Source organism: Pyxicephalus adspersus, chromosome Z (genome assembly GCF_032062135.1).
Source record: "Pyxicephalus adspersus chromosome Z, UCB_Pads_2.0, whole genome shotgun sequence".
NCBI lineage: Eukaryota > Metazoa > Chordata > Amphibia > Anura > Pyxicephalidae > Pyxicephalus > Pyxicephalus adspersus.
The window spans coordinates 37,436,380-37,459,365 of record NC_092871.1 but is presented as its reverse complement, the minus strand read 5'-3'; positions in this window follow the sequence as shown (position 1 = coordinate 37,459,365).

Sequence of the window (22,986 nt, the reverse complement as noted above, 5' to 3'; positions counted from 1 at the left end):
CCTCTCATCTTTTACTTATTTGGACAAAAATGCACCTGTACCAAACGGTTTCTTTGGTAAATAGGCACAGGTATCAAACACTGAAATATCTTTATTTATTTTCCAGTAGGCTAGAAATTTCACTTGACCAAACGATCTTCTTTGCTAAATGGGAATAGGTATCAAACACTAAAATATCTGTATTTATTTTAAAGTAGGACAGAAATTTCACTGTACCAAACGGTCTTCTTTGGTAAATAGAAACAGCTATCAAACACTCAACTATCCGTATTTATTTTACAGTAGGCCAGAAATTTCACTGTACCAGTCTTTTTTAGTAAATAGGAATGGGTATCAAACACTAAAATTTCTGTATTTTTTTACAGTAGCACAGAAATTTAGCTGTACCAAACAGTGTTCTTTGGTAAAAAGGAACAGGTATCAAACACTAAAATATCTGTATTTTTGTTTAAAGTAGGACAGAAATTTCACTGTACAAAACGGTCTTCATTAGTAAATAGGAACAATAAAATATCGTTCGGCGAGAACACGACCTCATGGCTAATCACAAGCCTGTTCTCGCTTACATGTTCGGTAAGTGAGAATGGCCCGGTTCACTGCAAGATCGAATTTAAAAATCTTGCTCACCCATCCCTAGTCTTAAAGAAGTTGGACTTGTGTTGTGCCTACAACATATTCGTGAAGGGGATGAATGGAAGACTGCCTTCGACACCCAAGATGGCCATTATGAGTTTTTTGCTATTTGGGCTCTGTAATACGCCAGTGGTGGACCAGAATTTTGTGAATGACATCTTCAGGGACCTCCTTTATGTCTGTGTGGTCGTCTACCTCGACAACATCCTGGTTTTCTCAAGGGATCTGCTTACCCATTGTCTCCATGTCAAGTTGATCCTGCAACGTCTTTGGAAAAACAGACTGTATGCCAAGCTGGAGAAATGCCAGTTTGAACTTTCCGAGGTTCCCTTTTTGGGGTACATTGTGTCTGCAGAGAGTTTGCGCATGGATCTCGACAAAATTTCGGCTGTGCTAAACTGGCCACAACCACTTGGGCTAAAACCTGTCCAGAGGTTTCTTGGCTTTGCTAACTACTACTGGCAATTTATTAAAGACTAATTGCCCCAATTACAGCTAAGACCAAGAAGGGTAGTAATTGTAAAGTCTGGTCACCAGAGTGGACACTTCCTCTGTTGGAGTGGGCGCAGTTATTTCCCAGAAGAATGTGGCAGGCAAGCTGAGGTCCTAAGGTTTCATCTCTAAGAAGAAGTTCTCTTCTGCTAAGAACTACTCGATTGGAGACCGTGAGCTTCTTGCAGTTAAACTGGTGGTGCCACCTACTAGAGAAAGCTCGACATCCTGTAACCATTTACACTGACCACAAGAACCTACTATATTTATAGTTCAATAAATCTTTATTAAAGTTTAAATTTTCTTAAACAAGAATACACATTTGAAAGAGAAGAAAAGAAAAGAAGAAAAAAAATGTAAGTATAAAGCACCATCTTTACAGGCCAATACACAAAATTCAGAATAAACTAAAACACAATATCCACTTTGCATATCCTGTTACCGGTAGCTTGAAATATTACATAAGGGATAAACTAACCAAAGTTCCCACTTATCAAAAAAATTGTCATATTTTGTGTCCATATATGGCAATCATTTTTTCATATGCACAACAAAGATTGAGATAGGAATTTGAGTGGTCCTCCACAGCTTGGTAATATGCATTTTCGCTAATATTAAGATATAAATAATAATCTATCTAATCCTAGTAGGGAATTGTCCAGCATCTAAAAGCAAAATAGCTTGTCAGGTGTAGGTGATATTTGTCTGAGTGTAATGTCAGATATCAATCTAAATATTAGATTCCAGTAGGACCTAAGAGATTTGCAGAACCAAAGAATATGCGGTAATGATCCTATCTCTCCGTAGATCCTCCAGCAATATGCTGAATAGGAATCAGAAAATTTAGATAATTTATAAAGGGTCAGATACCAATAATTAAGCATCCGCTGAAAAAGATCCCAATGATTTTCACATCTAGTAGCTCTGAAAGTGTCCCTGATAGCACTCGACCATTCAATAGAAGTACTATTTTTATCAAAATCTTTGGCCCATTTGCGCATATTAGTGGATAGAGAAAACTCCAAATTATCACTAAGTATATTATAATATTTAGAGACGCTATTCTTTTGCGATATAGATTCTTGGAAGTAATTTCTCAGCGGTGTATGCAAATGAAACTCTGGCTGTACATTGATCCTTTTAATGAGGTGCCTAAGTCTCCAGTAAGTAAAACATTCATTATCAGCTATTTGATATTCTGTTTGTAAATAAGAAAAGGATTTGATACCAGTTGTAGTGAACATATCTTTAATATCACAAATATTGCAGTTCACCCATCTTGATAAATTAAGCTGTGGAATAAATACCTCTAAGTCAGGGTTTATCGTCAAATAAGACCCTGAATTTCTAGATGACAGAGTAGAGCTCATCCAGAATTTGAGGGTAGTTTGAATTGTGGGATACAAAGATGTGGGCATGGGAAGCCCCAATTTATTAGCCGTTAGGAGATGTCTCATATTTGAAATGGATAGAAAATGCTGTTCCATCTCAACCCACAACTTATGCAGGGATGGGTGCCACCAGTGGTAAATTTGGGAAAGAACCAAAGTCGTTTGATAGTGGGACAAATTTGGGATCTCCATACCATCTAATGTTTTATGTTGGGTAAGTATTTTGAAAGCGCATCTAGGTCTTTTCCCTCTCCATATAAAAAACATTATATATTTTGCAGCGAAGTAGTATATTTTTTAGGTAAGGATGTTGTAAGAGTGCACAAAAGATATAAGATCTTGGGTAAAATAACATTTAACTGTCGCTACTCTGCCGACCATGGAGATCTAATTTCTTTTATATTTATCCAATTCTGTAGATAATATTGTTAATAAATGAGGAAAATTAGCTTGGAATAATTGTGAAGTATGGGGCAGAATATTAATACCTAAAAATTTTAATGCCTTATTTTCCCACATATAAGGAAAAGTAGATATATTATGAAGTTTTAAATACGTTGGAACATGTATGCCCATCAGTTGAGATTTGGATGCATTGACTTTGTAATAAGAGATCTCGCTAAATTCTGTAATATTTCTTGAATAGCTTTCAAGGAGCGTTTAGGCTGTATGAGCATTAAAATAATATCATCTGCAAAGAGGTTAATCTTATGAACCCTATTCCCTATTGTAACACCATGCACCTTTATACTGTATTGTATATATTCTGCAAGTGGTTCAAGCAATAATATGAAAACCACTGGGGAAAGGGGACAGCCCTGTCGTGTCCCATTAGTTATTGGAAATGAAGATGAAAGAGCTCCAGACATGAAGATTCTCGCAGAAGGGCTGGAGTACAGAGATATAATAGCCGACCTAATTAAACCAGAGAAACCGAATTTATCTAGCACACTGGACAAATATCCCCACTGCACTTTGTCAAAGGACAGAAGCAGAGAAGGCTGTTTGAGGAGCTCAAAGATATCTCTCAAGATGTTATTATGGCATCTAGTGCCATCAGGAGCTTGTCTGTGTTTCACAAACCCAATTGTTTCTATGAATGAAGTCTTGATTTTTGCAGTGACCAAAAATCAGTGAGAAAAAAATCAATCCTTGAGTAAGCAACATGCGAAACTGAAAAGTATGTATAGTCCCTTTCTGTACTGTGCTGGCATCTCCAAATGTCAAACAAATCATAATTTGAGAAGAAACTTGCCAGTTGCGTTGCAAACATAACAGGTTCAGGACAGGCCACAATAGCTTCTAATATAATTTAAGATGTAACATATTCAAGTTGGACCACAATGGCTACTTGTGGTCTACACAGTATCACATTGGCCCTAGGGGGCACTAGACATGAAGCATCTAGCCAGTCATATATATTACTTGCCATACAGATTTAAAGCCTCCAATCATTTATTCAAGTTGATTGTTGTACCCGATGCGTTTCGCCCTCCCTTGCTTCCTCAGGGGTAGCAGTTTGTCAACATGTGTTTGGCACTTACGTCTGAATTAATAAAGATTTTTTCACAACACATTATATAATACATACTAATATCTTAGTATGTATGATATAATTAGGTAAACAGATGAATATTACAATATACAATGCTTCACTAAATATCCCAAATTGTATTAGATGCAATATAGATCTATACAGTGAAATACATAGAAGGTTCAAATAAAGACGCTAATGATGATATATCTGTTAAATGAACTATTCCAAAGTATATCAACCTACTACAAATTTTTAAAATGGTTAACAATGCTTACTGCAGATGTCAGGGGGGTATGTTACCTCAAAAAAAACGTTTTAGGTAAAGTAAAGGTGATATCTCCCCAGCAACATGAACAGTACTGTAGCAGGTCTAATATAAGTCCTAATAGGAAAGATTAGGAATCCAGAGGCAAATAAATAGTATTATTCTATCATGAAAGAATGTTCCAAACATGTATGTAAACAGTATCTAAAAGGGTAAACCTGTATATAGAAGTCCCCGATGTAGACAGTCTCTCTATCCCATGTGGTTGTTGGCGTGCAGAGAACCAGGGCGATCCCAGGGGCGTCGTTCCATTTATGGGACGGCCTCCTCGGGACCTCCCCATGCTCCACGTGCACGCCACTGACGTCTGGGGATGCCCGAGAGGCCAGCCTGATAACGTAGGTCATCCGTTGCGCTGCCTGTCCAGCCCACATCATCTTAGGAGGAGGAGGGCAGACTCCCCTGCCGCCCAGGCTTAGTGCTGCGGCTGGTCAAAGACCGGTCCCAGCAAAGCATCCCCATCTAACGAGATGGGGGTATACAGGGAGAAGTAGACCCCACTCCTAATAAGGAGGCGGGGTCATACAAATAAGCACCCAAAAGAACTACGGGTGCTCCTGTCCCCGCAAGTCGGGCGGGAGGGGGGCCCTCCACCCCAAGCAATGACCATATATTGTTGGACATATATTGTTTTGGTACATGTTCATAGATCCAGATATGTGGTGTCCTCAAGCAAGATAAGAATAAAATCATACAATCAATAATGAAAGCAATCAATTGCGCAATATGAGTACATTAGAATAACAATATATATCAAATAATGGTGATAAACAGAATATTGGTAATATATCTCTATGAATATACATGTGTTGTTCGTACATATGTGTAATTAATATATTTTTTGGGATTCAATCAAGAATAAGCTCTCAATTACCTATCGTAAGAAAGACTCATTAGGTTGGGTTATAAGGTTTCAGAAATGATTTGAAGCTGAAAGCATCATTGAGACAGGGAAAGTAGTTGGCTTTTAATAAAAAGATCCATTAGGTTTCTGACTGTAGGAGATTTTTGTTGTGATGACCTTCCCTGGGGTTAGGTGGTATCTCTTCCAGGGCAGCGAAAGTAATGCAGTGAGTATTGAATTGATGTTCTGCCCCTACGTGATAGCTGATGGGAGTAGTCATCTTCCCATTCTTAATCAAATATAGGTGTTCATATATACGTTTACGTAATGGTCTTTTAGTCTTGCCTACGTAAAATCTTCCCCAGGAACAGGTAATTAAATATATGCCAGGTGATTGGCAGTTAACATGATAATTGGATCTCATGTGTGATGCCATTAGGTAATAGGAGTGCCCGATTCTCAAGAATCCAATCGGATTGGTTGAAGGAGCCACATTTAAATGTTCCATGTATTTTAGTTTGTTCCGGGTTAGTAGGTTGGGGATTAAAGTGACTTGCTACTAATGAATTTCGTAGTGAATTACATTTTTTATACGTGATACATGGTTTCTCATCTATGTTGGTGTTAATAGAAGTGTCAGAGGTAAGGATGTTGCAGTGTCCTTTAATTATTTGATATATGCGCTGGTGATGTTCATTGAATTTCATAATTATGGGTAATTTAGGTTGGGTCTGTGTGGATGAAGTTTTGAAAATAGGCTCTTTCGTGTTCAGTTTGGAGTCTTTTTGGTAGGTCCTCTTTAGGAGTTTTTTGCTGTAACCTCTAGTGATAAGCCTCTGTGTGAGGGCTTTCGCTTCGACTTTAAAATCTATATCAGACGTACAGTTTCTCAACATTTCAAGTCTCAACATCTGACTGTAGGGAATGCTATTAATAAAATATTTGGGGTAGGCGCTTTCAGCGTGGACAATAGTATTACCAGCTGTTTCCTTTATGTACAGTGTGATAGTGATATGAAGATCAGAGGAAATATTTACAAAAATATCTAAAAATGCCATTTGGTGAGAATCAAGTGAATTTGAGATTGTAATCATTTTTAGGAAGTGATTGTAACATCATGTTCAAAGTGTCTCTTGGGCCAGTCCATATAATCAAAATATGTGTTCGAGGTAGGGATAAAATTCAGGGTTGGAGAAGAGGTTTTTCTCCCAATGTCCAAGGTATTAATATGCATACAATGGGGCACATTTCGTCCCCATCGCAACACCTTGCGATTGTAAATATGTTTGAATATTGTAATGTAAAGACATTGCGGGTAAGAATATATTTTAGGAGTTTTAGGATAAATTGATTGTATGATTCTAAGGATGGGTCATCAGTTTGGAGAAAGGATGCTATGGACTGTAGGCCCAATGAGTGGGGTATGCTGCTATATAAAGCTTCCACGTCCACCGTGGCTAAAAGTGTGTTGGGGGAAACTGTCATATCTTGTAAAATTTGAAGTAGCAGGATGGTATCCCTGAGATATGATGGCACATGTTGAGTGACACAGGGTCTGAGATAAGTGTCAATGAGATCACTTGCCCTGGAGGATATGGAGTCAATGCCAGCCACGATTGGGCATCCCGGTGTTTTAATTAGGTTCTTATGTACTTTTGGAAGGCTATAGAAAGTGGGTAAGACTGGGTTTTTAATCCACAAAAATTCTCTGGTTGGTGTATCAATAATACCTGATGTATGTGCCTCTGTGATGATGGAGTAATATTCATCTGATACCATTCTGTATTATGAAGAATGTCTAGGCACATACGGACATATTGATGATTATCCATTATGACAATATTGCCGCTTTTGTCGGCTAGTTTATTGGTAATAAGCTTATTATTGTGTAAATTTGTGTAAATGTAAAAAGTGCTTGTTGCCGTTTAGAAATGTTTGGTGGTGAATGTGAGGATCTAGGGTCAAGCTCTAGAATTTCCCTTCATCAAAATGTTAACGAATGTTTGTACATGAGTGTTGTAAGTTAGTGAAGAAAAAAAAGTAGATTTGTTACGTTTAGTAGGTATAATGGAGGTTCCTGGGGTTTCAGTTAATGTGAAGATTGGGGTGGAATAGTCTGGTTCTGAATTGCTCTTTAAGTAGAGTTCATGCAGATCTTTCAAAGTTCTGAAATCATCTTTTTAGAAGTCTTTGAGTTGAGTTAGCTCCAAAGGGGCATTCGGTTTCATGGATTTGTCTAAAATGAGTTTTAAGGTGAGGTTTCTATCAAATAAGTGTATATCTTTGATTATTTGAATTTATTCAATTTGCTTGAAGGGCAAAAAGATAGGCCTAATTTTAGGACCTCTATCTCTATAGGAGTAAGAATATAGGAAAATAGGTTCACAATTTCTAGATTTGGTTTTGTGGAGGGAGTTTTGAAAAATAGTTAGGGATTGAGCCTTCCAGCTGTTTCGGGGAGGGGATCCGTTGGGTCAATGATCCTAAAAAAAATTCTTGTGTCTTTATTTTAGGAATGGCACCTGTATGCAGTGCAGGTTAAGTAGTTGGAAGGGATAATGGAGGTAAAGGTGTAAATTCGGGGAATTTCCTGCCAAAGGTGTGGCACATGGTGGTGTGTGTTATGATGGGAAGTGTAGTGGCTAGAATATCCTGTGGTCTTGGTAGGGTGGAAAGAGATGAGTCAAGTGTGTTCACTGATGGGAGAATGGAAGTGGGAATTGATGGTATGGATGAAGGGGGAGAGGAGATTGATGTGGGTGGTGTAAGTGGTTTGCGTTTTGGATCCTATGTGAATTGATCACTGAGGTCGCTCATATAGCGCTTTTTGTCTTTCACTATGTTAGTATTAGTCGAGAGGTGTGGCTTCGAAGGATCTGTGTTGGGGGGATCCACAGAGAAAGCGGAAGGTTGTGTGGTGGTTGGTGGTGGGTTTGATTTCCTGTTAGATGTTTTATACCAGTTATAAGCTTTTTTTCAAATAAACGAGCACTTGTCTTTCTGAAATTTCTTGTCTTTCCTATTGTAAATATCGATATTGAACCTCTTAATATGTTGTTTAAGGAGGTTATGTTGATCTATGAATTGTGTGAATTCAATTAGTTTCATATTTTGAGAATAGGTGTTATCAGGCCGGCCTTTGGGGCATCCCCAGATGTCAGTGGTGTGCACATGGAGCAAGGGGAGGTCTCGAGGACGCTGTCCTATAAATGGAATGGTGCCCCGGGATCTCCCTGCTCCTCTGCACGCCAACAACCACATGGGATAGAGAGACTGTCTACATCCAGGACTTCTATATACATGTTTACCCTCTTAGATACTGTTTACATACATGTTTGGAACATTCATTCATAATAGACTATTACTATTTATTTGCCTCTAGATCCCTAATCTTATATTGTTCCTGTAGCTGGGGAGATATCACCTTTACTTTATCTAAAAGGTTGTTTGGAGGTATTAAACCCTCCTGACCTCCGCAGTAAGTATTGTTAACCATACTACAAGACCATGTAAGTGTTTATATGTTCATTGATATTTTTTAGAGTTTAAGAATTTGTAGAAGGTTGATATACTTTGGAATAGTTCATTTAACAGATATACCAGTATTAGCTTCTTCATTTCACTGTATAGATCTATATTGCATCTAATACAATTTGGGATATTTAGCGAAGCATTGTATATTGTAATATTCATCTGTTTACCTAATTATATCATATATACTAAGATATTAGTATGTATTATATAATGTGTTGTGAAAAAATCATTATTAATTCAGATGTAATTACTACAATTTCCAAACACATGTTGACAAACTGCTACCCCTGAGGAAGCAAGGGAGGGCGAAACGCCTCGGGTACAACAACCAACATGAATAAATGATTGGAGGCTTTAAATCTGTATGGCAAGTAATATATATGACTGGTTAGATGCTGCATGTCTAGTGCCTCCCAGGGCCAATGTGATACTGTGTAGACCACAAGTAGCCATTGGTCCAACTTGAATCTGTTACATCTTGTGTTATATTCTGTGCCCCTAGGGCCCAAGTGATACTGTGTAGACCACAAGAAGCTATTGTGGCCCATCCTGAACCTGTTATGTTCTGTATTACTATTACCTATTGAAAATAATACAATACAATTTTTGTGCCAAAACCCTGCTTTTTTCTCATCTTCTTTATTTGATACTTTACTGAATAAGGGTTGGCACTTAGTTCTATAAAAACCAATACTAACTATAACCACTACCAACACTTATAGTACGTTTAGTTGAGGTCAAGGAATCAATTGTGTAATCTCCTGTTGCATTGAAGTCGCCACCTATTATCAAATTACCTTGTCGAACTGATGAAATCTTGGCTATAACTTTTGTAAGCAAGAAATTGCTTTTGTTTTGTATGTGGAGCATAAATATTAAATAAACTGAAGGTGACATTGTTGATTTGGCACACTAAGATAATATATTTACCATGAGGATCTTCTACGTGATTAATATATTGAAAACGGACAGAGCTTTTCAATGCTATGAGAACTCATCGTTTTTTCATTTCTGCATTTGCCATATATATGTGGAGAAATCTCTGCGGATTCCAACTAGGTACTCTTCCTCGTGCAAAGTGCGATTCTTGTACAAAAATGATATCCGCATTATGTACTTGAGCCTCCCGCAGAAGTGATGATCTTTTAAAAGGATTATTTAATCCTCTAACATTATTGGATAAAAAATGGATACCCATAGTGAATAGGTAAAAATTTGCAAAATTTTTACAAAAAATTTAGTACCTGGTAGACACTGAAACTTTAGTAGAGAGAGACCCATAAAAATGTGTGCTTAAAAAAATAATTAAAAAAAAACAGAACAAAGAGAGAAAAAACAAAAAGCAAATAAAAACATCCTGGACCAAAACTTCAGGTCAATTGGCAGATAAACTCTGCTTTGGTGTCTCATGAAGGGGTGAGAACCAATTCAAGGCACTTCTTTAGTGGGACCTTAAACAATAGCAAAAAAAAAATAGAGCCAATATATCTATTTAGTAACCTAAATATCTATATTTATAACCACACTCTGTAATTAAAAAGAAAACACAGGACAGTTCATGTCCATTCTGAGTAACTACATTTAGGAGATTTGGATTGATGAGGTCGAGAATCTTCAATATCAATATTCCAGCTTGCTAAGAGCTGCATCCCAGCTTCCAAATTGCACATCGGATAATTTTTTCCCAGATAAAACACAGTCAATTTTGTAGAAGAGACCCTTTTTATGGAATTTTTATTCTCTCTCAAAATCTTGGTAAGTGGAAGGATGGTTTTCCTAGGTTGTAATGTGTTTTGGGAAAGATCAGTAAACAGCTGAATGCTTTTAAAATCTTCTGGTAATGGTGGTGGTTGCCTGGGTGTATTCATCAGCTTATTTTTCATATGAAAAAAGTGAACTCTGATCAAGACATTTCGTGGAGTGTCCGGAAATAAAAAGGGGGGTATTGGAATGCGATGTGCTCTGACGAATATTAAATCACTTTCCAAAGCTGTAGGGAGTAGATGTTTAAAATAAGTTATGATAAAGCCTGTTAATTCCCTTGAGGCAACCGATTCAGGAATCCCTCTAAACTTAATATTATTTCTCCTTGATCTATCCTCCATGTTGGCGAGTTTTTGTTTGATCCATTGTATATCAGTGCTATGATCTTGATGAGCATCTACTAGCTCATTGTGTGCATGAGAGAATTCTTCAACTTTCTTTTCTAAGTGCTGAATTATTTTTTCATGCTGAATGATAGAGGATTTATTTGGGCAAGCATGTCAGCCATGTCTTGATGTAGGGAATGTTTCAGAGGGAGCATCATTTCCTTCATAGTAGAAGCCGAGAGCTCTTTGTGGTGGGTAGGAAAATCCTCAGTGGCAGGGCATGTTTTGCCACTAGGCATTGTTGTTATGTCATCAGCCTGGGGAGATTGTGGTGTTGTCTGTAACTCAGCCTTTTGTTGTGTAGGTGCAGAATTAAAAGATCTAATTGAGCTGGGTGACTCACCAGGGACAGGTTCCATCCGATCCTCGCATGGGGATCTTGTGTCTGAGGAAGAAGGTGTGAACAGAGAATCCAGGGCTTCTGAAGAAGAATTAGGCCTCGATCTACCACCATCTTGTGAATTAGTCGCATCTTGCGGCTTTAAGAATCTTGTGAGTTTCTGCGGCTCCAGTTTTGTTTTCTTCAGCTTTGTCATCTTTGTCCGGTTGTATACAAACTGAGACAACTGGGGCGCTGCTAATATTCCGGTGGAACATGCGATATATCGCTGTATTAGTCCCCACTCTTCTTCTCTAGGTTTGATTAAGGTTTCAAAATCTTACAGGCGGATGCCCTCTCTCGCTCCTTGAAAAGGAGGACACAGAACTAGGACCCACGTTTGTTATTGACCCTGCTCGACATATGCCCATGGCACCAGTCCGGCTGGACCGGATACCCCCTGGGAAGTCATTCGTTAAAAAGATCTAGCGCCGTTTGGACCTTCAATGGGGACATGCTTTTAAGTTTGCTGGTAACCACAGCCAACGCAAAACCTTACACATGGTTAGCCGCAAATAACGGTGGCCAAATTTCAAGCAAAATGTCTGTGATTTTGTGGCTCCTTGCACTGAGTGTGCCCAACAGAAGGTGCCTTGCAGATCCCCCTCTGGTCCTTTGCAGCCACTTCTGACCCCTGAACAACCATGGACTCATATTTGCATGGATTTTATAACTGATCTTCCATCCTCTAATTGGTTCACCACAACATGGGTCGTGGTAAATAGATTTTCTAAATTGGCCCATTTTATTCTTCTTCCTGGTCTTCCTTCTGTTGCTGCTTGGGCTAAAGTCTTCCTCAAAGAAATCATCCACCTGCATGGATTGCCATCACAGATAGTTTCTGACTGTGGATTGTAGTTCACTTCTCGCTTCAGGCTCTGTCGCTTGTTGGACATCAAGTTAGGCTTCTCTTTTGCCTACCACCCCCAGTTTAATGGGCAAACAGAGCTGACGATCCAATCCCTGGAGCAATATCTCCGCATGTACATCAGCTCCCAGCAGAAAACTGGTCTGATCTACTGCCTTGGGCTGAGCTGGCACATAACAATTGCTCAAATAAGTCCACAGGTCACAGTTCTTTCTTTGTGTCGGGTCATCTCCCCAGGCTCCTGTTCCTTTGCTATCTGATGTTCCTGCTGCAGCCGCTACCGCTGACCACTTTCAGCAGGTTTGGAGAGGGGTTCAGGAGATTTTAAACCGCTCCTCTCTACGCTACAAGATGTGGACCGACAAAAAAAAATCCCCTATACCTCAGTTTTCTCCTGGCAATAAGGGCTGGCTTTCTACAAGAAACATTTGGTTACAGATGCCTTCTCCCATGCTGACACCACCTTTCATTGGTCTTTTTCCTGTCTTGTCTCAGATCAATCCAGTCATGTACAAGCTGCAACTCCCTGCTTCGCTATAAATCCATAATTCCTTCCATGTTTCACTTTTTAAACTGTTTTTTTTAACAGATTTTTCAAAAAGTATATACCTCCTGGTCCTGTCTCTGCTGCTTCAGAAGAAGAATATGAAGTTGAACAGATATTGGACTTGTCCGGGGCTCTTTACAATATTTAGTGCATTGGAAGGGCTACGGCCCTGAGGAGCATTCCTAGGTCCCTTTTAAGGATCTCCATGCTCCCCTTCTACTCAAGGAGTTCCATGGTAAGTTTCCCACAAGCCCCGGGGGGGGCGGCAAGCAGGGGCCCTTAAGCTGCGTACACACTTCCAATTTTTATCGTTCAAAATGAACGACGAACGAACGACGAACGATCGATTGGGCAAAAATCGTTCGTAAAAAAAGTAACCAACGACGCCGACGAACAAGGAAAGTCGTTGGAAATGAACGACCGGACCGGCGGATCGGATTGGACGACGATCGTTGACCATCGTTCGTGTGTACGATCGTTCATTGATCGTCCATGGTCTGAGCATGCGTGATGAACGAACGTTCCTGCGGTGCACGTAACTTCCTGTATCGTTCAAACGATCGCATCTATTGTGTGTACAATATCTACAAACGATCGTGTCGTTATCTGTATGTACAGGATCGGTGCTATACGATCGTTCGCAGATATCGTGCAGGATCGTTTGTCGTTCGTTTACCAACGATAATAATTGGAAGTGTGTACGTAGCTTAAGAGAGGTGTACCATCACAGATCCCTGCAGGACAAGGGGATCTGTGACCCCTTTCCAGAGGTTGGACTAAGTCATCACCCTTCAAGTCCAAGTCGAGTCCCGGGTCATTAACAACAAGTCCTAAGTCAAGTCTCAAGTCACTAAGAATTCTTCCAAGTGGAATCTCAAGTCAAGTCACTTCATTTATCCCCATTTGTTTCCATATAGAAACAGAGCTCTGATCCTGTTTTAGAGCACAGGATCGCATTCTAAGTCCACTGATTTCTCTTCTGACAGCTGAAAGAGTAAGGGAGGAAGGCAGTGAGACTTCTGCTACACAGCCTTCCTCCCCCCCCCCCCCCCTCCCTATCAGCTGTCAGAGGAGAAAACTTAGAATGCATAAAAAGGCAGGGAGGAAAGCGGTGTTATGTTCCCCACCTTTCTTGCATTCTAAGTTTTCTCCTCTGACAGCTGAAAGGGCGGGGGGAGGAAGGCTGTGGAACAAAAGCCTTACTGCCTTCTTCCCCATCCTATACAGCTGTCATCAGAGAAAGCAAGTCACGAGTCAAGTTAAAAGTTGCTGGGGCAAACCCTGAGTCGAGTTGCAAGTTATTCATTAGGTGACTTAAGTCAGGCCCCTTCAGTATCACCAACCTTGCACTCCCCTCCCCTCAGCTCTGCTCAAGGATCACCTCCTCAGTTCACTTCCTGGTCCAGGTCATGTGACTCTCAGTCAGCTGCTCCATTACCTCAGAGGACTAGTGTGTTCCGCAGAGGCACTCCCCCTGCTGGTGGAGGTGTGAACACCACCAACCTTTCGTCTCCAGCACCCTCTCAGGTGGTGGTATAGGATGCTAGCAGGTCAAATGGCCCAATCCATCACCTGACCTTCTACCTAAAAGGAAGTGACTCGCAACAGGAAGTTGCCTGAACAAGGAGTTCCTTTTGCTCTGCTACCAGGTTCCCATTGTTCCAGTTTGTGTCTTCTATTGCTGATTGTGTGTACCGACCCTGGCTTCACCTTGACTATTCTTGATTGCTGCCTGCCTACCTTTGTCTAACTACTCTCACGTTCCTGCACCTCGCCTGATTCCTGTTTGTCAGCAGTCACCTGCCTCTGCATGCAGGGGGGCTGCAACCTGGCAGTTGCCTGCAGAGTAACATCCTCCCCACTAGTGAAGACCCGGCAGCTGCTTAGACTCTGCACCCCGCGCACGTCTGGGACATTGCTTTAGAAGACAATAAAGGCAAAGGATCAGAACACTAACCAGGGTCCTCTTTAATAAACAAAGAAACCAGCATATTTACACTGGGGCATTACTTATCTAGAATCACTTTATTTATTTAAAGTGTACCTAAACCCAGAAGTTTAACTTTACATGAAAAGGTCGGGCTTTTAAAAAAAAAAACAGTACAGCTCTGCCTCTGAGAGCACAAAGCCTCCTGGGATGCCTATGTCAGGCATCCCAGGAGGCTCTTTGGTGCTTCTTCTGCACATGCCTGAGCATCTCAGGCATGCGCAGAAGGAGCCGTTCATGGGGAAAAATAATTTTGCAGATCCCATGCATCCGAAATGAGATCGGCAAGTTTTTTTTTTCAACCTACGTCACCCGATCTCGCGCCTGGTTCGGGTGACGTAGGAAGAAGAACAGGATGAAAAGATGAGGATTGCAAGGCCAGAGCGCCGACTTGCAGACGGATGCCAGGACGAAACGGAAGAGACGGAAGAAACCTCTGGCTGGATCAGACTGCCCTGCGGGATTGAAGGTAAGTGTATTTTTTTAAGCAGTTTTGGTTTTAGTTCCTCTTTAAAAGTGTCCCTGTGGTCAGGCTGTGGACAGTAAATTATTTAGATTTTGTTACCTAACATTAGTTGTTGGTTTAGTTGGTTTAGTCCACATTGTTTCTTTTAAATGCCCATGCAGCTTTTTAGCTAGGTCTATAAAGGTTGTTTCTGAAGCAAACACAGTGTATAGGTGACATCCATGTTCAAAATCCTATTCATTCCAATGGGCCAGTTCACACCAGAGAGTTTTGGAGCTTTTTCTTAGTGGATTGCAAAGAGTCTGCAGTGTTGGACAGAATAAAATGCTTACAAATTATTTATTCACCTATAAACACTCATAAATTGAAATTAATAGGGTGTTTAGAGGTGTTTTCATAGATTTATGTGAACTTGCATGCATTTATGTGTGCTTTTCATGTGATTTGGGGTGTTCATGGGTTTTTCTCCTAGTCTACCTTTTCTCTGACACTTAGGTTGGTTCACAACTGTGTGTATGGTTATATGTGTTTAAAAATAACATCGATGTAGACTTAGCCTTCAAACATGAGTGTTTAAACACTGCGTTTGAACACTGGGAAAACAGTATGTGTATGCTTAAATTAGCTTTAAAAGTACAACAAACTTTCTAGACTCCACTTTATAAACAACTGCTAGTTGTTTTTATTAGAAGACTGGAAGGCTTTCAAGATTTATTCTCATAAAAGAAAAACATACTGCAATTTGATAATGTATGTTTTTATAATGAGATTGAGAGATAAATATGGGTTTATAATCCAAGTAAATCATAGACAAAGGAGCATTCTGGAAAAGGAGGCATGTTGCAATAAGGTGGAGTAGAAAGAGGATTGATAACTCACATTCAGGGTTGGGACCAAACAGTTCAAAGGCTCTTGGTAAAATGAAAAAGTGCTATTCCTGAAGAGACCTTGGAAATTGGAAGCAAAAAGAGAGACACAGTGAATAAGTAAGTTTAACTTCCACCCCTCTCTACATTTACACTGTTTTTATGTGAGATTAATTTGTGGGAGTTCATGCATAAAGCAAAACTTCACAATTTATGCACAAGGAGATATCATTGGCATCTTGAAGGATAACTACTCCAGCAGGAGACCATAACCATGTTTATATCCTTTGTCAACATTTTGGACTCTGTAGGTGGCCATGTAATTGAAATTCCACTCACTTGTAATGCCATGTCGGCAAATAATCATTACAAGCTTGTCTGACATTAGGGGGGCATATTTCACAGGAGTAGCATTTCAATCATTCATCAGTCATTCTCCAATCATTAAAAGAAGCACATGCATTAGCAGATGCTTGGCAGCTTCAGGGATGACAGCAGTATAAAAAGTTAAAATAGTTTCATCTACAACATGGGAACAGTTTTTAGGTATACATATCTTGCATGTGATAGGGCACCAAAATGGTTGGTATAAGCCATATATGGTCACATTTTGTTGATCATTGGTCTGCAGTTAAACATTTTTTTTTAAAAAGAAGAGAGAGTGTGGGATTTAACATAGTTTTGGTTTCTTCTAGATTCCTTTATATGCATCATCTGGGTTTTGGATTTACTCATACATATTCTAGGTGGACAGGCAGGCTAGTTTATGACCTCAATGTAAGCATTTGGGTTTCCATCAGCTGTAAATAAAGAGAGGCCCGCAGCAGGAAAATATGCGGAGGGCTGCATGACAGGCGTGCTCGGACAGACACAAGAGATAGGGGGGTTAAGGTCAATTACAGGGCAGAAGAGGGAGAGGGGAAAAGGTTGGGTCAGAAGTAGAGGGGGGAGGAGTAAGGAGAGGGTAAAAGGAGAGTGGAACGGAAGTGAGGCACATTTTTTGAGAAGAAGTTGCCCACCCTCCCGCCCTTGTTATAAAGGGAGTGGAGGCGGTTGAGGTTTGGTGGAAGGTAGGAGTGCTGGTTCAAGTTTGGTTAGGGGGCACCCAGGGTGGTGGTGAATCCCCTTTAAGTGGTAAAAGGTGGAGGCCCCTGAGGTGGTACTGTGCTGCTTAGGGGCCAGAATGGTATGGCGGTTTTGGTGATTATGGTGATGTGGTGGTGGTGGCGGACTTTACCTTCTGGACCTGCAACCTAGTTGTTTTTTTGGTACAAAGGGATTGGTTATCTAAGAATTGGTTATGGGGGAATAAATGGTTAAGCTATAATTCGTAAGGGTGATTATTTAAGGGGTTAATTGGATAAAGGTTGTTATTTAAAAGTTTATTTATTGTGGTTTATTATTGTTGTCTACTGTTGTCTGTTGTTTTATTTGTTGTTAACAGTATGTGTTAAATTATTATATTTATGCATAATAATAAGTTATAAGAATTTGATAAAATTGTTATTTTGTTAATAAACGGCTGCTTGCCAGCCACTTAAATGCAGATGGTGTAGTGTGTTTAATTTGTAGGTTAAGAATGGGAAGGGGAAGGCGGAGAAGGGGCTGGCAAGAAGAAGGAGCACAAGTAGGTATGGGGGGGAATCTTGAAGGGGCAAAGGTACAAGCTACCCTAGTCAAGAGAGGCCCGCAGCAGGGAAATATGCGGAGGGCTGCATGACAGGCGTGCTCGGACAAACACAAGAGATAGGGGGGTTGGAAAGGGTTAAGGTCAATTACAGGGCAGAAGAGGGAGAGGGGAAAAGGTTGGGTCGGAAGTAGAGGGGGAGGAGTAAGGAGAGGTTAAAAGGAGAGTGGAACGGAAGTGAGGCACATTTTTTAAGAAGAAGAAGTTACCCACCCTCTCGCCCTTGTTATAAAGTGAGTGGAGGCGGTTGAGGTTTGGTGGAAGGTAAGAGTGCTGGTTCAAGTTTGGTTAGGGGGCACCCAGGGTGGTCGTGAACCCCCTTTAAGTGGTAAAAGGTGGAGGCCCCTGAGGTGGTACTGTGCTGCTTAGGGGGCAAAATGGTATGGCGGTTTTGGTGATTATGGTGATATGGTAGTGGTGGTGGACTTTACCTTCCGGACCTGCAACCTAGTTGTTTGTTGGGTACAAAGGGATTGGTTATCTAAGAATTGGTTATGGGGGAATAAATGGTTAAGCTATAATTCGTAAGGGTGGTAATTTAAGGGGTTATTTGGATAAAGGTTGTTATTTAAAAGGTTATTTATTGTGGTTTATTATTGTTGTCTACTGTTGTCTGTTGTTTTATTTGTTGTTAACAGTATGTGTTAAATTATTATATTTATGCAAAATAATAAGTTATAAGAATTTGTTAAAATTATTTTGTTAATAAACGGCTGCTTGCCAGCCACTTAAATGCAGATGGTGTAGTGTGTTCAATTTTGTAGGTTAAGAATGGGAAGGAGAGCACAAGTAGGTATGGGGGGGAATCTTGAAGGGGCAAAGGTACGAGCTACCCTAGTCATCCATACAGAAGGGAGTAACTTAGGGACATTTCGAAAGCTTCAAATGATAAAAAATATTAAGGTATTCATTGCACAAGTTGTAGTGTGATTTTTGGCTCTATTTATAGTTGGAATTTGTGCCACACATTCAGTGGTATCTGTGAATTTTAGGCTTGTTTTCATGTATCCCTGTCATGACCTGGGAACAGGCTCAGAGTCCAAATATTGTGGCAACTAGAAAATCAGTTATAGTAAACAAGCTGGGTTTTGTACAGGTTTGCTGGATCACCCAGGGTCTCCCATGATAGTCAATCTTTAATAAATCAGGCCCAATGTGTTACTCTTTAGTTATTATAAATTGACAGAATTACTTAATTTCTCAAACTTGAAATCAAGAAGTAAATGTCTATAATATTTACACTTATAAGACAGTTGGGTGGTCGTTGGGGGTACACGCCATGAAGAATTGGAGAGAACACAATTACATATCTTACTGGAATTGGACTGAAAAGGTATTTGTGAAAGACTAACATGGAGCAAGTTTTAGACAAACATGTTTTTAAAAATGTATACTATGTTACTTACCATTGTAATAAGACCTTACACTAGTCACCCAAACAAACATTGCATTGATAGTTTTTAATAAATGCTTCTGATAACACAGAAAGATAGAAATAATATAGAATGATAACGTAGAAAGATGAATCTTCATGCATTGTCCAGAAAGTCACATTAACCCATTCAACACCATTTACAGTTGTACATCAAATATTGCTGCTATAGTCTCCATTTAACTAATCTATAGATAAAACTCTGTGTGATTTTACAGTTTCCTATATATTTTTGAATATCCTACCTTACAACATGGGTAGAATAGGATGAGACATTAAATGAGTAGGAGTATGAAAGTGAGTCATATTTATGCAGTATATTCATCACATTGTTGTATATAATTGCAAGAATTTCTTTAGTAGTATGTCCACTGCAGAATCTTAAAACTGTTTTGAATTTAATATAGTTGGCAAATGTATATTTGAAATCCACTAAATAACCAGCATGTTTTAAACTTAATACTCTGTAACTTTTAGTACCTTTATTTAAAACGCACAAGCCATCTTTTTTACTAGCCCAGGGAAACCCTAAACACACAAAAATGTACAGGTACATTTTGATTCTGTAGCAATGTAGTAATTTCACTGCCTGTTTATGCATTAATGTATTCTATGATAATTACTGCAGTGTGTTTTTTGCCATGGCTGCTGTGCCCTCTGCATTTTGGGGATGAGGTCATCAGTACTGACCTAGCCTGGGGCAGGGATTCTTGGGTAAGCCCTTGAGAATGGCATGCTCTGGAGAGTGAGAGACTCAGATTCTGTTGCATGCGCAGAGAAGGTATAACTTCAGACTGTAAGTTATGGCACAATCCTCTCACTGAGACATACTGAAAGGACTTTACCATGTTTACACTGCTGCTGTTTGAAGATCTCAAAGTTTGATGTTACACTGGATTTCATATGTTGTTACTATTCAATACAGAGACTCTTTCTGCTAATACAGTGTGGATTATTGTCTATGAGTATACTATTCTCAACTGGGACTGCACTTGTTACTCACAAGACCCAATTGAGTGGAGGCACTGTGCTTCTGAGAGATTTAATCCTGTTTCCACAGATAAAGTAAATGCTCAGCTCCTGTTCTTCCATATAGGTTGCACCACAACACATCAGTAGCCTGCAGAGTGGGTCAGAATAGGGCTACACTTCATTTAAATGTACCTCTTTTTGACTGTATGTTTGCAGTTACAGTAGACTCAATGGGCTTTCACAAAGTAAATCAATTTTAATGAAGCAAGAATTTAACTATGAATGCATTTTATAAACAAAAAACTTTTTTGTCTTTTGTCATAAAAAGTCTGTATATGTACTGACGTCTACAGAAAAAATAAATACAACTATAATCTGTAAACAAGTATTCAGATCTCTTCAAGTACAAATTTGATCTAGGTGTTGTTTGAAAAGTTATTTAAAATTTTTTAGCACAACAAAACCCCCACTAGGAAATCTAACAGCTAATTAGAAAGTAAATAAAAAGTGTGAATATTGTTATCTTAGACTATTTGGCTTTGGCTTACCTTTGGACAGATTTTTTCAATAGACTTTTGGTCATATTCTATAAGTACATGCTGTTCTAAGATTGAATAGAAATCACAATTAATTAGTTTGAAAACTAAACTTCATTTGCTAATCTAAACAAAACTGAAACACAAGGGTTTTTTTGGCAGAAATAAATACTGCATACAATGATAAATTTTCACAGAATACTTTCATACAGTAATCCATGGTACAATGTGCAAAAGTTAGTATCTTATTGTAAAGATCCGAGGTTTAACCAACAAGGTTTGTACTATACATTGTTTAACCTACTGTAACATAGACAGTAGTAACAAGTAGCAGGGCCTCATCACAAGGAGCAAAGGAGTATAACGTGTATCCGGAAGACCTGACGCATTTCACCTGCTAAGCGCTTCTTTAGGGCTAGCTGTGCGCTAGCAAGATGGTCATAAGCATTACAAGTGGTCTGAATTGTTATAAAGAAATAGGATACAACAGAGCTTCACATAATATCAGTAACAATTCAAGGTACAAATTAACAAATATCACAACTATACATTTGTTTTTTTTGTGGTTTCATCGTTCTATTATCCAGTGAAAATATAGTAAATAGTCCTTGTAAGGATTGTGATTGGATTGTGAGCAATAAAGTATTTGTACATAATTGTATCTCTCATATGAAAATAAAGTAGAATAAACTAGACAATACCCAATCAATGGTAATCAATAGGTTATAGTAAAAAGGTATATACATGTGAAAAATAAGGATAGTTACCTGGTCCCCCAATTGAGTGGATATGTATAATGAAAGAAAGAGATCAGAGCTGCTGCTGCAGCTCTGCTCACAATGGTAGCAGTATGCATAGAGATAATCTATTTGTTATTGTGAAAAATGTACATACATGTGAATAATAAGGATAATTACCTGGTCCCCCGATTGGGTGGATATGTAAATTGAAGGAAAAAGATCAAAGTTGCAGCTACAGCTCTGTTCGCTATGGTAGCAGCATGCCTAGGGGGAATCCCCCTGGCCTGTCCTGGCTTCCTGGGGGGAACAGGGCTGTAGGAAAAAGCTTAGTGCGTTGTCCTGGCTACCACATACCTCACTCGAAGGGCGTGGATGTTCTGCCCCCGGCGTGAAGCAACACATGATGAGGTTTATCCTAACCCTAACCTTTTATAACCCATATATAGACACACACTTACCTGGACTAGTCTTCTCCTTACTGTATCAATAACCTACATAGAGAGCACCTTCATTCGGGCCTACGTGAGTCATTCTTTTTCATTGATCAACAATTGTTGAAGTTTATTTGAGTTCTGTGTATGGGGTATTGTTAATAAGGTCACATTATTATCAATATACCATCTATGAACTATCTACTATATTTTCACCGGATAATAGAACATTGAAACCACGATAAAAAAAACAAATGTATGATTGTGATATTTGTTAATTTATACCTTGAATTGTTACTGATACTATGCTAATGTGAATCTCTGTTGTATCATATTTGTTTAAAACATATTCAGAGCGCTTGTAATGCTTACCACCATCTCACTAGCGCACTGCTACTTGTTACTATTGTCTATGTTACAGTAGGTTAATCAATGTTTAGTACAAAGCCTATTTCTTAAACCTTGGATCTTTACAATTTGATCCTAACTTTCCATTTTGTGCTTTGGATTATTGTATGAACATATTGCCCCTAATTAATCAATCAAATCCGCGCTCGCTGGAAGCGCAAAAGTACGCGCGGCCAGCGATCGCGGTTTACCGCGGTCCGGACTCGAGTGTGCGCGTACACTCGCCTCACTGCCAGCCGGATTCCTGCCTTCATAATAATGCCGCGAGCTTTTTCAGTTGCTGAATAGCGCGACGGCGTACGATTTCGGATCGCGAATACGAATGCGCGAGCGATAATCTGATTCTGCTTGATGAATCAGGGGCATTCTGTGAGAATTTATCATTGAATGCAGTATTTATTTCTACCAAAAAAAAACCCTTGCGTTTCTGTTTTTATTATATTTATGCTGATTCAGGGTCTGCCCCATCCCACTCTTGATGATAATTGTACATCACCGCTCTACTATTGCACTACATACCCCTTTCTTTCTTTTGCCAATACTCCTGTATACTTGGGAATCCATCCAATTGCTACAATATATATATATATATAGATAGATCATAAAAAAAAAGAGCTAGGTTCTCCAAGGTGTTTGAAAATGGTGCTTAATGCCAGCCAACAAATAGTAAAAATAAACTTTAAATACTGTTAATATATATCAGTATCAAAACAATAACATGTCATATACTGCTAAATACGCCCTTATTATGCAAATATACA